The sequence below is a fragment of the Rattus norvegicus genome, chromosome 15 (assembly GCF_021556685.1).
Source record: "Rattus norvegicus strain SHRSP/BbbUtx chromosome 15, alternate assembly SHRSP_T2T, whole genome shotgun sequence".
In the NCBI taxonomy this organism is placed as follows: domain Eukaryota; kingdom Metazoa; phylum Chordata; class Mammalia; order Rodentia; family Muridae; genus Rattus; species Rattus norvegicus.
In genome coordinates, this window is record NC_141548.1 from 78,852,718 (window position 1) to 78,868,939 (window position 16,222).

At 38.1% G+C, this 16,222-nt stretch overlaps 1 pseudogene; it reads left to right on the plus strand.

Moving 5' to 3' along the window:
- The first annotated feature begins 15,127 nt into the window (after window positions 1–15,127).
- On the plus strand, window positions 15,128–15,839 carry Snrpnl2 (small nuclear ribonucleoprotein polypeptide N like 2; annotated as a pseudogene).
- The last annotated feature ends 383 nt before the right edge of the window (window positions 15,840–16,222 follow it).

Here is a 16,222-nt window from a genome sequence, read left to right on the forward strand (position 1 = left end):
ATTTGGAGACATGGTGCAGTGCTTGTAGTTATTCCTGTTCTTATAGAAGATGTGGATTCTGACCCAAAGTGTGGTAGGCAAGTCGGGGGCCAGTTGTAGTTCTTTGTCCTCCATTTCTGTCCTCTTCGGTTGTCTAGATGCTGCTGCACATTAGGCTGGAAGAATGGAGTCGGAAACATATTGGATCTACAGAGGTTGGTGGAGGAGTAGAGGCTTCCCCAAGGATCTCAGTGTTACAGTTCATTTAGACAAAGGACTTTACAGATGATATTCAGTGAAAAATACTCTCTTAAATGACTTACCTTGTGTGCATACCTTTATTTGGGGTTGGCTTGTATTCACACACTTATTCAGAGTGACCCAGGGCTATAGATAAATGATGGAGAGTGGAAAAGAGTTTTTCAATGTGAATGAAATTATTGGTGGAGTTTAAAGACAATGAATGTCTCATTTGTGTGGAAAGGTATTCCAAGAATCCCAGTTACTTGCTGGGAAAGTTCTTATTGGGAAAAGAGGAAGTTGAACTTATATCTGCCAAGGACCACATAACCTTCTCTAGGTGGAAGGTATGGGGAGTTAAGCTCCTCACATAAGATGAGAGAAGGGGAAGCCCCACTGGTAAAGGTTCTCCTTCATTTTGCACCAAACTCAGAGGAACTATCTGGTCATGGGAAATGTGACCTTAATTAACAGGTTTTCTCACATCTAAGACCCAGGTTCAGTGGTTCCTAAATGCCTGTAACTACAGCTTCATAAAATCTGACACTCTTTTCTGGCTTCCATGGGTACATACCTGGTTGGGACTCTCTCTCTCTCTCTCTTCCCCCCCCCCTCTCTCTCTGCCTGTCTCTCTCTCTGTATCTATCTCTCTGTCTCTCTCTGTCTCTGTCTCTCTCTCTCTCTCACACACACACACAAACACACACAAACACACACACAAATTATTAATAAAATAGATCTTTATAAACAAATAAATTTATGTGCTTATGGGATACTTGGCAGACAAGTGTGCTTGGTACTAAACATGATGGCCTAAAAGTCCACATAATAGAAAGGTAGAACCAGCTCCTAAATATTGTCCTTTCATTGCACACTGCTTCATAAACATAAACACATACATATAAGAAAACAAACAGAAATCGCCTTTCCGCATGCTCAGATTTCTCCGTAGATAAAAGTAATATATTATTTTGTACTTTATATTATACTTCACTTACAATAATATATCATATACATGTATGTATATACATATACATATTATACACAAAACGTATATACATGCATAGACAGAGAGTGTGCTTGCTTACTTTTCCACCACAGCAGCTCATTTTATGTATAGCTAAAACTAAGAAAGTATCAAAAAACTAAGAGATCTTTTAAAGAAACTTAAAGTGAAACCACATATGTAAAATATTGTCAAGGAACTTAAACAGATTCCATAACAGTACGTGTGGAGACGATGGCACAGGAAAAGAAAGTTGGATGGATGGAACACACTATAAAAGAAGGAGTGGGGCTGGCTACATCATACCTTGAAATCTGCAAGACATTAAAGGAAAAGAGTAGTTGTACATTCACCAAAATCTCCAAGCATCTGATATAAGTTTCGGCTTGATTTAGGTAATAACAGAGATGCAATTTGAACTCATATCCAAGGCTACACTTATTCCACAATTTGGTAGTAACATCATAAGATTCACTTCTGCCCACCCTCAGACAGAAGCTAGGGTCTATGTTCTCTCATCTGATATAAAACATATTGCTTTAACTACCAGTTAGTTAAAGATGAGCACACAAGTTTCATTTTTGTATGATACAATTCATATGTGTGTATATATATATATACACACATATATATACATATATATACACATATATATTCATATATATTCATCTTGGACCTTCTATACCTTTTATGCCGGTCTCTGTCATGTCACTCACAGGCAGTATTTCATGTCAATAATTCAACAATCCATTTTCTAACTACTATAAATCACATTTTAATTTAGCTTAAATTTCCTTCCCAATATCTGTTCTAACCTCAAATCTAAAAACTCTGCAGATGGGGAAAAAATCTGCCTCTGTTTCCTCATTCCCTTCTCTTCCTAGCAATATCTAAGTTTTGAACTCCTCTTGGCTGGAGTTGGGGGGTTGGAGAGGGAGGAACAATGAGATTGGAGATGTGAGCTCTTGGCTTCCTGCTCTAGTTACTATGTCTGAGGCTTGCTGCTGTGCTTCACAATCCTGGGGCCTCTAACTCCTGTGGAATAACAAGCCCAAGTAAACCCACCTTCAGTAATCATCATGTTTTAATCAAAGCAATAGAAAATGCACATAACAGCTCATTAACTCTTATTCCTGTAACTTAAGATTGAAAAATTAATTCAGTCCCATGTTTACATAACGACTCGTACCTGTGATTTAAAGACTAAGTATTTCATGGTAAGAGGTACACAGTGTCCCAGCATTCTTTCAGTTTAAGGGGACACAGACGAAGCTGTCTATGCTGTAGTTTTAACATAGTCCCCACATATGTAAAGGAAGAAAGAATGACTTTTATCCATTTGTAAAAAGATGGTGACAGCCAAAACTTTGAAAGTATTCTCTACTTGGATTTCCCAGCTTTTAGATCTTATATAGATAAAAGGAAACAAAACCAATTTGACAGACTTGGAATCCTCTACTGAGGGGCCCATTGCCTTAGTTTAATATCTAAGTATCATGTTCAGTTTTTCTTTGCTTTGAGAGATCAACAAAGACAGAAAATTTTCTATTTCAACATTATTTCATATAATGTGATACTGTCGGAAAATTACTTTAACTCATTTCAGTATTTTGATATGCTTATTTCTCTTTTACATACAAATATAAATTATTATGACATGTGTCTAGTATATTAGTATTTTGTTAACATAGCTACATGTTCAGTGTAACCACAATAGATTGTCATATCAGAATATGAAATATTTCATTAACTTCTTTAATTTTATGAATAGAGACTAATTGAATTACTCTCTATATACATTCCCCTAAAGGAAATAATTGGTATTTTTTCCTCTAAATTTTCTTTCACTTGTTTTTCAAGAGTAAATTTGTGTTAAGACTAGTCAGCATTTGTGTCTGTTCTATGCACACTTAAATTTTAGGAAATTTCTAGGTCATTTTTCCTTTTCTGTATTTTAAAGTTTAATATATCTTGGAAGTGATTGGAAAGTTGATCAAATAATTTTGTATTTTCTATTGAACTATTTTATATATTTAGTTATTTAGCTTTATTCAATATTGTAAAAGATTAAGAGTTGCCTAGAGATTAAAATAAAGAGAATAAGATGATAATATGGTTTATGGTAAGGGGAGCAGTTTCTCATTTTTGTTTATATATTTTTCTAAGTGATGAATTCACATGTTTATGCACTAACATTGACTAAGAGTAAATGTTCACAGCACGTGCTGTTCCTGCTTTGGAAAACATTGACAGATTAGTGAAGATGATCAGTATGCTGAAAGCCAGACACACTCAGGGTTCTTCCCGCGTTTCCTGGGAGAAGCATGAGCTTTCATAAACTATGTTGATAAGGAAGTCATTACTGAAGATGGATCAACCTCACTTTGAAATTAACTCCAAATTTTTATTTCTGTGGTACTTAATATATTGTGCTTTGGTACAGTAATCACCTATCTCCATGGTTTTGCTTTTAGTTACACACTAAAATTCCAAATGAATTTTCAGGACTCATACAAGAAAACACGTTGCTAACAGCACAATATTATGACGTGTTTTTTTTTTTTGTTTTTTTTTTTTTTTTTTGGTACTTGCCATTCATTCAGCTCTAAAGCTTACTTTTTTTTTAATTTTACTTTTCTTGGGTATTTTATGTATTTACATTTCAAATATTTCCTTCGTTCCCCTTCTCCATACCCCCTTCCTGTCCCATTGCTTCTGTGAAGATGTTCCCACTCCCACTCACTCCCACCTCAACACCCTGGCTTTCTCCTACACTGGGGAAATAAGCCTTCACAGGACCAAGGGCTTTTCCTCCTATTGATACTGGAAAATCCCATTCTCTACTACATATACAGCTGGAGCTGCGAGTCCCTCCATGTGTACACACTGGCTGAAGGTTTAGTACCTCGGAATGGGTGGAGTCTGTTTGTTGATATTGTTGTTCTTCCTATGCGGTTGCAAACCCCTTCAGCTCCTTCATTCTTTTCTCTAACTCCTCCATTGAGGTCCCCTTGTCCAGACCAATGGTTAGCTGCAAGCACCCTCATCTGTATCAGTAGGGCTCTGGCAGAGCCTCTCTGGGGACAGCCATATCTGGCTCCTGTCAGCAAGCACTTCTAGGCATCAGCAATAGTGACTGGGTTTGGTGGCTGCATATGGGATGGATTCCCAGCTGGGGCAGTTTCTGCATGACCTTTTCTTCAGTTCCTGCTCTACTCTTTGTCCCTGTATTTCCTTCCATGAATATTTTGTTCTCCCTTCTAAGAAGGACTGAAGCATCTATGTTTTGGTCTCCCTTCTTCTTGAGCTTCACGTGAACTGTGAAGCATACATTCAAATTAGGATGTGACCATTAAAAGAAGCCATTCCCAGTTTCTCTCATTTACATTGCAATGGAAAATCTAAATGCAATCCCATGGATTATTCTACATTTGTAGATGGTTTCACATTGAGTGTATAATCACCTTTTGAAGTAAACTACTTTATGTCATTTTATATTTTGTAGTCACAGAAATATTAGAAAATCCATATAAACTGTATCTGCTAATAAAATTGGGATGTGGCTTCTAAAGGTCTGTTGAAGTGATAGTAGTGTTCTGTTACTATCCTGAACAGATTTCTTTCACATTAAAAAAAAATCAAACACAAAGTATTCTGAAAATACAAACTAAAAATTAAAGTACAGTTTACTCAGCAATAACACAATGAATCAAAATTCAAGCTAAAAGTATATCACCTAAAAGGAAGACTCAGTTAGAACAAACAAATAAATACTGAGATATTTGTATGGTGCTCTCTGTTACAGATCTTAAAATCATTATTGCATCTCTCGTTTTCTGACTTTCAGCCTTCTCTTTGAGGGTGGAGCTCAGTCTCTCCTGTAGGGAATCTTTGTTCCTCAGGCTATTGCTTTGAGACCTCAAGAACCTACAACGGAAAAGAAAACAATTCTTTCTGCCCACACAGTGCCATATTCCCAACTGAGGTAATCATTGATCATCTGTATAAGGCAGAAGAAGCATCATTTCTAAGAAAAACCTGCTGAGAGGCCTAGAAATATGCTGGTTCTGTAGAAAACTTACTTATAACAACAAATTGGCCATAATTTAAACTTTCCAATTAGCACAGTCTTGAAGCAACTTTACAAATGTTATTAGAGCCACAAGAATCCCATTTAGCATACCAAAACCATTTGTTAATTGGGAGGCTTTCTTTTAGATAAGTGTTCGTCCGTGTTAGATTACCAGTTTCTCTAAAAATGAGAGTGGGTTAGTTCACCAGGAGCCTCATTACAGATAACTTTCATAGTACTTTAATATAGAAAAGCAGAAATATATAAGACCCTAAATGACTGTCTCTTGGGAATCTTAATACTTTTCAAAGCATCTACTTCAAAAGCAATAGTGTTTTTCTTCATAGTGCACTCTAACTCCAATGACTTCTGCCAAATATCAGAAGGGAAATAATTCTAGAATCTTGTGGTCATAAGCCACAAGACTCTCTCGAATATTCTGCTGAAATACTGTGTGAAGAAATATATATAATGTAATTGAAAGATTTTTGAAATTTGCTTTTATATTTTGCCATATTAATTGTATGCTGCCAAACTAAACAAACCTCTTTTCATGTTAAGTGAACAAAGATTCCAATGTTCTACAGAGAAAAATGCCAGTTAGAAAGTACAGTTTGTTTATATCACTAAGGTAACATGTATTAATAAGATTTATGAATAAAATTGTCCTTGTAAATAAACAGAACTGAAACTTTTTTTATATATCAGTGACCTCTTTTACTGAAAAGATTCCTCTTTAAAACACAGAACTTGAAAGAAGAACAAATGTAAGGTTAAGGAAGGAAAGATAGCGGTTAATTGCTTGTATTGCTCAGAAAAAAACTGAGTCTGATTTTCAGCACCGGCATCTCCAACCCCTGCAGCCATGAGAAAATATGGCATGTGTGAGTGCAAAGAGTACCAGATAGATTGCTTTTAGTTTAATTATTGGAGAATCTTTCTTTTAACATTCAATACATTCTTATGAAAACCTATAAACAAATGCTATTCTATAATAAAATGCCACCATAGTATATATGTATATAATATGAAATTCATTAAAAATTTTCAAGAACTGAATTTCAGGTTACATTTCAGCACCCCTTTTCTATTCCTAAATAAAAGACTTGAGATCTTGGGGTTAATTATTTATTACAGGAATTGGCAAAGTATAACCCATGAGAATATTCCAGACATTTGCCTGCTATACTGTTCATAGCCAAGATGGATTTAATATTTTAAATAGTTGAGACAAAAAGGAATTTCTCACAGTAGGTGTAAAGTGTATTTGGTTCAATAGCTAGTACACATAAGCCTATTTTTTTTTATTAGAAAGCAAGCATTTGGTAAAGCTAGTTATAGAGTAGTAATTGTTGTAGATTTCATATCTAGTGCATTCACATCTATAATTGCAAAAGCATAACGGAGTTACAATGCTAAGCATCTATGTATGTTCACACAATTTCTTTAAAGTCATCTACTTTGTAAGATAATTTTAAAATATTGTTTATTAAGAAATTAAAATGGAAGGCCAAATTGTATTTGTGACGGTATCAGCAACATAGTTTTTTTTCCTTTTTCTTATTTCTTTTATATTTGAGATTATAATACAATTACATTGAAAGACCCCCAGAGCAGGGAGACCCTCACTCAAGTCTCCGAATGGCATGACCCCCCAAGAACTCACGAGAGACCTTCCTTGCTGCAGTCACATGAAATTTATTGATAGGGATGACAGAAACCAGTGCACTGGGATCGAGAATCATATCCCACGCAGGCGTAGAGGAGTTTAACTGTGAATGGTTGGAAAAAGGGGTATTTAAAGGAAAAACCATACCAAATCACAAGGAAGAATCTCAGTTTCTCATGATTGTTTAATCCTGCTATTATCTGAACCAGCTGGTGTAATTTAGCTAGTTCCTGGAACAAAGTGGCTGAACCAGCTGGTGCAATTACTCTTTCTGTGGTCAGCTAGTTCCTGGATCAGGCAGTTCCAGGGTCCAACTATTTTTCTTTCTTTTGGCTTCAACTTTTGTCTAGGGGGTGGCAATTTTAAACTTTTACCTTTCAACATTATTCACCTTTTACTTCCCTCCTCTCAAACGCTTCCTTATATCTGTTCCTTGCTCTCTTCCATATTCATTGTCTCTCTTTTTTCATTAGCTAATATATTTATTCGCTCTACTTCCCAATCACAATCCTGACTCCCCCTTCTCCTCCCAATCCCACTCTCATAAAACCTTTTATTCCTTTTTATCTACTCCCCTTCCCGGTTGTATCCCAGCCATGGGACATCAAGAACCAGCAGAACTAAACACACCCTTTCCCACTGAGGTTCAGCAAGGCAGTCCAGCTTGCTAAAAGGCATACACTGGCAAGCAAGTGACAGAGTCAGAAACAGCCACTACTCCAATTGTTAGGGCACCCACATGAAGAACAAGCTGTTCATCTGCTGTAAGTGTGTAGTAGGCATAGGTATGGTTCGTGTTTGTTCTTTGGTTGGTGGTTCAATCTCTGTGAACCTCCACAATCCCGAATTAGTTGACGTTCCTCTACTCTTCCCCAGACTTCCCAAGCTCCACCTGATGTTTGGTTGTGAGTCTCTTTATCTGTTTCCATCAGTTGCTGGACGAAGCCTCTCAGGAGACATTCTAGGCTACTGTCTGTATGCAGAGTGGAGAGGTAAGCTCTCTCACAAGGGTCTAAAGTTGGACCAGTCACTGGTTGGCCATTCTCTCAATCTCTGCTCCATCTCAATCCTTGCAGATTTATAGGTAGCCCAAATTTTGGGTGGAAGGTTTTGTGAGTGGAGTGATGTCCCCTCTCTACACTAGAAGTCCACACCTGGCTACAGTTGATAGTTCAGTCTCCATATCCCAGCCACTAACATCACCATATAAAGTCCCAGAAAGCTCCTTTCTCCCAGGCCTTAGGGTAGTCATAGTGATGCTCCCCACTGATTTCCTCTCTCTCTCTCTCTCTCTCTCTCTCTCTCTCTCTCTCTCTCTGTGTGTGTGTGTGTGTGTGTGTGTGTGAGAGCGTGTGTATGTGTGTCTCCCTGTGTCTCTCTGTCTCTCTGTCTGTCTCTGTCTCTGTCCCTCCCTCCCTTCTTCTCTGTCTTTCTCCCTCCTTTCTTCCCTCCCCTCCTCCTCCTCTTCCTCCTTCTTTCCCTCTCTCTCTCTCTCTCTCTCTCTCTCTCTCTCTCTCTCTCTCTCTCTCTCTCTCTCCCCCTGATCCAGTTCTATCTTTCTATGCCTCTCACCATACCTGATCACCATCCTCTTTCCCCTCCTTACACCCTCTCCCACAGAGTCCATCCCTCCATCCACTTCCAATGTCTATTTTATTTCATATTCTGAGTTAGATTCAAGCATCCTCTCTTGTGCCTATGTTATTATTAATTTCTTGTGTCTGTGGAATGTAGCACAGTTTTTGTGTGATTTAGGACTAGTGTCCACTTATAATTGAGTACAAACCATGCTTGTATTTCTGCTTGTGGGCTACAGAATATCATTCTCATGATGATATTATCTAGATTCATTCCTCATCTGTAAATTTCATGATGTTCCTGTTTTCAATAGCTGAATGGTGTCCAATTATGTAACTGTCCCACATTTACTTTATCAATTTTTCATTTGAGGGACACCTAGGTTGTTTCCAGCTTCTGGATTTTATGAACAAAGCTGATATGAACATATTTGAGCATGCATCTTTGAGGTATGGTAGAGCATATTGGTTATATGCTCAAGAATGACATAGCTGTGTCTTGTGGTAAAACTATTCCCAATTTTCTGAGAAACATATGTTGATTTCCAGAGTGGTGGTACAAGTTGGTACTCCCACCAGCAATGGAGGAGTGTTTCATTGGCTCCACATCCTTGCCAGCATGAGGTGTCATTCGAGTTTTCGATCATAGCTATTCTGTTTTAAGATGGAGTCTCAGTTACGATTTGCATATCCCTGATGACTAAGGAAGGAGAACCTTTTTTGAAGTGATTCTTAGCCATTAGAGATTCCTCTGTTGTGTTTTTTCTGTTTACCTTTATACCATTTTAATTGGGTTATTTGGTTGGTCGGTGTATATTTTCTTGATTTCTTTATATATTTTGGACATTAGTCCTCTATCAGATGTAGGATTAGTGGAGATCTTTTTCCATTCTGTCAGCTGACATTTTGTCATACTGATCGTGTCCTTGGCCTTACAGAGCCTTTTCAGTTTCATGAGCTCCCATTTATTTATTCTGGATCTTAGTGGCTGATCTATTGAGTATGCTGGGCCTTCATTTTCATTGAATTCTAGAATGTTTTTACTTCTCTCTTTATTTCTTCCCTGGCACAGTGGTCATTGAGAAGAAAGTTTTTTAGTTTGTAGGCTTTGTCTTGTTGAATTCCAGATTTAATTCATGGGGGACTGATACGATACAGGAAGTTATTTTGATTTTATTTTATCTATTGAGGCTTGCTTTGTGACTGACTGTATAGTCCATTTTGGAGAAGGTTCTGTAGTGTGCTGAGAAGAGGGTATATTCTTTTGTGTTTGTGTGCAATGTTCTGTAGACATCTGTTAGGTCTATTTGATTCATAACCTCTGTTCGTTTCTTCACTTATTTGTTTAGTTTCTGTCTCAATAACCAATCCATTGGTGAGAGTGGAGTATTGACATCTCTCGCTATTAATATGTAGGGTTTATGTGTGGTTGAATCTTTAGTAAAGTTTCTTTTACAAATGTAGGTGCTGTCAAAATTGGGGCATAAATGTTCTTAATTGAGATGTCATCTCGATGGATTTTTTATTTTTGATGAGTAGGAATTGTCCTTCCCCATGTATTTTGATTAATTTTGGGCTGTTTTTATTAGATACTAGAATGACTACATCAGCTTTTTTCTTGGGTCCTTTTGCTTAGAAAACCTTTTTATAGCTCTGAGGCTCTTTTACACTGAGGTCATGTCTATCTCTGTTTCTGAGGTGTGTTTCTTGTATGCAGCAGAATAAAGGATTCTGTTTTCACATCTATTTTGTTAGTGGTTTTCTTTTTATTGGGGGAATTCAATATATTGTTGTTAAGAGATACTAATGACCAGCAATTGTTAATTCTTTTTTTTAATGCTGGCTCTCTCTCTCTCTCTCCCTCTCTCTCTCTCTCTCTCTCTCTGTGTGTGTGTGTGTGTGTGTGTGTGTGTGTGTGTCCCTTCCTTTGGCTTCCTGGTATGAAGTTATTTTTATCCTAATTGGGGGCAGGGGGGTTTAGGCTCACTGGCTTGGAGTTTTCTTTCCAGTATCTACTGTAGACCTGGTAATAATAATAATGTTGATAATAATAATAATAATAATAATTAGTACATAATATAATATAATAGATGTTAAATTTAATTTCTCCTTGAATACTTGTTTTCTCCATCTTAAGTAATTGCATGTTTTGCTGAGATTAGAAGTCTGGGTTGACATCTGTGATGTCTAGGAGTCTGTAAGACATCTACCAAGGACCTTAAGGTTTTTAGAGTCTCTGCTGGGAAGTAGAATGCAATTCTGATAAATCTGCCTTTATATGTTACTTGACATTTTTTTCTTATAGCTTTTAATATTCTTACTTTGTTCTGTATGTTTAGTGCTTTGAGTGTTATGTGGAAGGAGGAATTTTTTTTTTTTGGTGTTCTCTAAGCTTCTGGTAGGAATATAGAAATATCTTTCTTTAGGTTGGTAATATTTTCTTGTAAGAAAACATTGTCTCAGTCTGGTACCTGGGAATCTTCTCCTTCTATTCATATTATTCATGGGTTTGGTCTTCTCATTGTGTCCCAGATCATTGGATGATTTGTATCATGAACTTTTTAGATTTAGCCTTTTCTTTGATTAACCTACCAATTTCTTCCATTGTATTTTCTACGAGGAAGATTCTCTCTTCCATCTCTTGCATTTTACTGGTGATACCTTTATCTGTAGTGTTCCTATTCTTTCTTAGGGTTTCCATCAGGGGGATTGCCTCAATTTTTGTTTTGTTTACTGTTTCTATTTCTATTTTCAATTCTTGGACCATTTTATTCACTTCCCTTGCGTATTTGCTTGTATTTTCCTGCATTTCTTTGAGGAATTTATTAATTTCATCTTTAAAGGCCTCTGGTATCTTTATAGCATCATTTTTAAAGTCATCACCTTGGGCTTTGGCTGGGTTCAGACATCCAGGGCTTGCTATAGCAAGACAGCTGGGACCTGGTGGTGCCACATTGCCCTGGCTCTTGATCATTGTGTGCTTACACTGCCTTTTAGCCATCTGCTGTCCCTGGCTATTCCTGATATCAGCAGGATTCTGCCTGGTGGCAGATAGAGCTGTGGGCTTGACAATGAATCTCAGGGAACAGCCCATTGCCCACCCCTGCTGGCTGTGACTGATGTGGACCCAGCCGGCAGGGGAAGGAGGGGAAGAGGTCCAAATTGGATGTTCCTGCACCCATCCCAACCAGCGCAGATCTTTTAGAGAAGAATAAAGCAGAGAGAGCCTTTGGCCAGAAGGTATCATGATAGTGTTCAAAGGATAGTGTGCTCTCCTCGCTCTTTTAAGCTTTATAAGACCATGTGGTCTTGAATTACTACCTCTTGCTAGAATTTAAAATGCTACCTAACATCTGCTAATTTTTATATAATACTTTTGTTTAAAAAGGATATAAAAAGAAAATCTCATGAAATGCACATCACATAAAATGAGTCCTGATGTAAGCTATAGTGTCTAGTAATAATAATTAACAATGTTGATGAATTAATTTTAATTGGTATGCCAAATAATTGTTTAAGATAAAATTGGGATAGGAATAGGAGATATGTATGAAGGAATTTCTATATTGTTTTATCTAATTTTTCTGTAAGTTTGAAACTGCTACAAAATATTCAATACATTAGGAAGATAAGAAACCATGGAAAAAAGAGGAACAAAGTAAAGGATGATAAGAGACATTAAACATGTAGACTTACATTGTTATACATGTCTGAGTGTAGACTGTAAGATCTATGGATCTCAGGTTGGCACTTCCATTGAAATTGGAAATCAGGAGAGTAAAGATCTATAAGCATCATACAGACAAACTGGGGTAAGAAAGAACATTGTTTTACCCATTAACAGTGGGCTCTGTCACCATGTCTTGAACTGGAGTATCTTCAGAGGAAGATAAGTAAACCTTCTAGAGGCCACAGAAAGTTTGTGAGAAAATCACAGGGAATGATCCAAGCTAATATCACCCACCAAAGGCCTCATGGTGATTTGAATGAAAATGAACCAAATAGGGTCATAGGGAGTGGCAATACTATGAGGTGTGACCTTTTGGAATAGGTTTGGCCTTGTTAGAGGAAGTGGGTCAGTATGAGTGGGCTTTGAGGTTCCAAATGCTCAAGCATTCATTCCCAGTTGTTCTACCTACCACTGCTGCCTGCAGGTCTGGACACAGACCTCTCCAGCATCATGTCTATCTGTATGCTGCCATGCTTCCTACCATGACAATAATGGACTAATCTCGGAAGTATAAGCAAACCCCAATCAAATGTTTTCTTTATAAAAGTCATTGTGCTCATGGTGTGTTGTTGTAAAAATATAAAAATAAAAAGTAATGGTTGTCTTTTACCTTGCTGGGTCTACACCTCGGGTGCCCCAAGGTATCTGCTAGATTATCTTGGCAGAAACACATCCCAGCCGCACACTTTTCCTGCACTCAAACCCTCACATAAAAGAACACACAACACAAAAATCTTAGATCCAATTGATAAGATATAATTGCCCACTTAAACATACAATGCCCGGTACTATCCATCCCTTGAGAACATTAATAACAATACACAGAGCAGAATCTTAACATCACCTGCCATCTTGTCCTGCCACGACTTCTCCCTCTCTCCCTCCTGTCTCTTCCTCTCTCCTCCTCTTCCTTCAAACTTCTCTCCAGCCCATCTTTCCTTCTCCTCCAATGACAGGCCTCCTTCTATCCTGTACCTGCCCCTCACCTGTTCTTTACAAATTCAATGGAGAGGTGGTTCTGGTGAAGTCACCTGAGTCCTGAGTACCTGACTAGGCAGCTGTCCTTGGGGCAGTGGAATTAGCATCAAAATATAGTAACTTCAGGGCAAACCACAACAATGGTGTGGTAGACTTAGATTTTTCAAAGCCTACTTCAATAAGAGTTCTCAAAGGTTCTGATCCCCCTTCTAGCCAACAGTCCAAAGGAAGCAGGTGGGAAAGTGGGTAAATAGGCCCAGGTCCTAACGCCCTGTTCATAAGGAGTACTTTGGGGCAATTCCAGTCTCTGGGGAAAGGGTGTCCTCCGCAGTCCAGTTTAGTAGTGTCAGGATATCAAGTGAACTTGGAAAAAAATATATTAGATACTGATTTTCTTTGTTCTTTAACATGGGTGAAAGGTGGGTGGGTGGGAGTGGGAGCATCCTCATAGAAGCAGGGGCAGGAGAAGTGGATATGGGAGAAGGGGGAAAGGAAATAACATTTGAAATGTAAATACATAAAATATCCAAGAAAAATAGAATTGAAAAATTAAATTCTAGAACACGAACTATCAATTCTTTTCAATTCAAATGTATTACACTGTAATTACTTCACTTCTAGGATAACTATGAAGTAATACTATGGTGATCTACATATGATAAAATTCATCTATACTTTTAAGTTTTTATTTGTAAATAATAGCTTTTTAATTATCCCCTCTGGCTTTGTTTTCCTTTCCACTAACATTTTATTATGAATCACTTCAGTGACTTTAATATTAAGAAGAAATACATAGAAATCACACTGAAAAATGGAAGGAAGTTCCCTACAAAAGATACCGAAAACATAAATACATAAAATAAAGTCCCTGTGTTTAAAGACCATGAAATCAACCCTCCGCGACTCATGGGAAAAAAAATGGAACAAGAAAATAATTCCGAGATTCGTGGACTTAGGAAAGATCTTAAGAACTTACATTAATAAGGGATGCTCAAGCAAATCATAACAGGGAAATAAAAAGAAAACCAAACAACAACACAGAAATAATATAATTTTTGTAAATATTGTAACACATTGCACAGGGAGATATAATAAACATGGTGAAATAGGAAAAAAGTAGAAGAGAAAAGACAGCAAGCAATAGCAATTGTGAAAGAGAGACAAGCCCTGCCTGTAGATGCATATTGGAAGAAAACAATCAAAACATATGTTTACATCATTGTAGTTTTGGCAGAGACTTAAATGAATACATTGAAAAAATGATACCATGTTCATCAAATCATAAAACAAGTATTTTGATTTTAAGACAGATTTTTTTTAAAAAGTAAGATGTAATAATCCAGACTACCCCGAAAATATACTGAATATATAAAAAAAAAAGAACACGTAGATAATAGCCAAATAAGAAAAGGAAAGCTTGATTGCGGCAAGTCTAGCACAGAGAGTAGAGGGAACTGGAGATGTCAGACGCTTGGTTCTGAGGAGTGATTTGCAACGCAGTGGAGCGAGGAAGGGATCGAAGAACTACTGAACAGCACCTGCCAGAGATTGAGGTCCAGGTCAAACGTAGAAGGACAGCCTCACTGAGCAACCAAGAGTGTCACTTGTACCCACGGCGTTCTCAGCAACAGCAAGTTCCGGTGGTGGATTTCCAGGCAGAACTGAGACAGGCGTTCTTAGCTGAGACACCAAGAGGTGGTTAAAGCAGTATTGCAACTTCAAGGTGGTGGTAGTCAAGGAAAACAGGACCCATCCACTCTTCGTGAAACTTCGGTCACGCTTACACTGTGTTAACAACCTGAATCAAACCTTTATTTATTGCCCTCCCCCAAGTATGAAGGACCTTGAAATTTTAGTGTTGAAAACTGCTATTGTGGAACAGCAATCGTGACTGGGTAAGAATAGCAAGATGATGCGGCATACTGACTGTAGAATGAGATGTATTCTGTACAATGGAAGATTCTTCATTGGCACCTTGAAGGCTTTTGACAAGCATATTAATTTGATCCTCTGTGATTGTAATGAGCTCAGGAAGATCAAGCCAAAGAATGCAAAGCAGCCAGAACGTGAAGAAAAACCGGTTTTGGGTCTGGTCTTGCTACTTGGAGATAACTTGGTTTCCATGACAGTGGAGGGTTCACCTCCTAAAGATACTGGCTTTGCTCCTGTGCCGCTTGCTGGTGAGGCAGGTGGCCCTGGGGTTGGAAGAGCATCTGGCAGCACAGTACCTGCAGGTGTACCTATTCCCCAAGCTCCTGCTGGATTAGCAGGCCCTGCCCAGGGAGTTGGAGGCCCATCCCAGCAGGTCATGACCCCACAGGGAAGAGGCACTGTTGCAGCTGCTGCTGTTGCTGCTAGCATTGCAGGAGCCCCAACCCAGTACCCGCCAGGAGAGGGAACTCAACCTCCACCTGTAGGCAGAGCAACCCCACCTCAAGGCAATATGGCTCCTCCACCCATGGGCCCACCAATTGGTCTTTTCCCTGCTCAAGGGACACCTGTTGGCATGCCCCCTCCAGGAATGAGACCCCCCGCCTCCAGGAATTAGAAATGCATCTCCCCCAGAAATGCATCCACCAAGACCCTAAGATACAGTTAATTAATCTCAGTCCTTCTCTTTTCCTACAATGCTTCCTGTGAAATTGTGTAACCTGTAAGCTTTTGACCCCTCTTACTGCACGAACTATAGATAATAAATACAGAGAGCAATTAAAAAAAAGAAAGCTTGATTAATTGATTTATAAATGGATGTATTGAAGCTAAGAGTCCCATGACTGGTTGATCTCTGTCTTATGTCCAGTGAGGTTTTCTAAGTAGATTAGTTATACATATAGTCATTTATCATAGATGAGATAATGGGTTGATGATGTACCCAATCCTGCCATTTTGCAGTGAAGCATTGAGATTAACAACTTTCAAGGCAAAACAAAACAAAACGAAAAAAAATTAACATGTGAAGTACAATTATTAG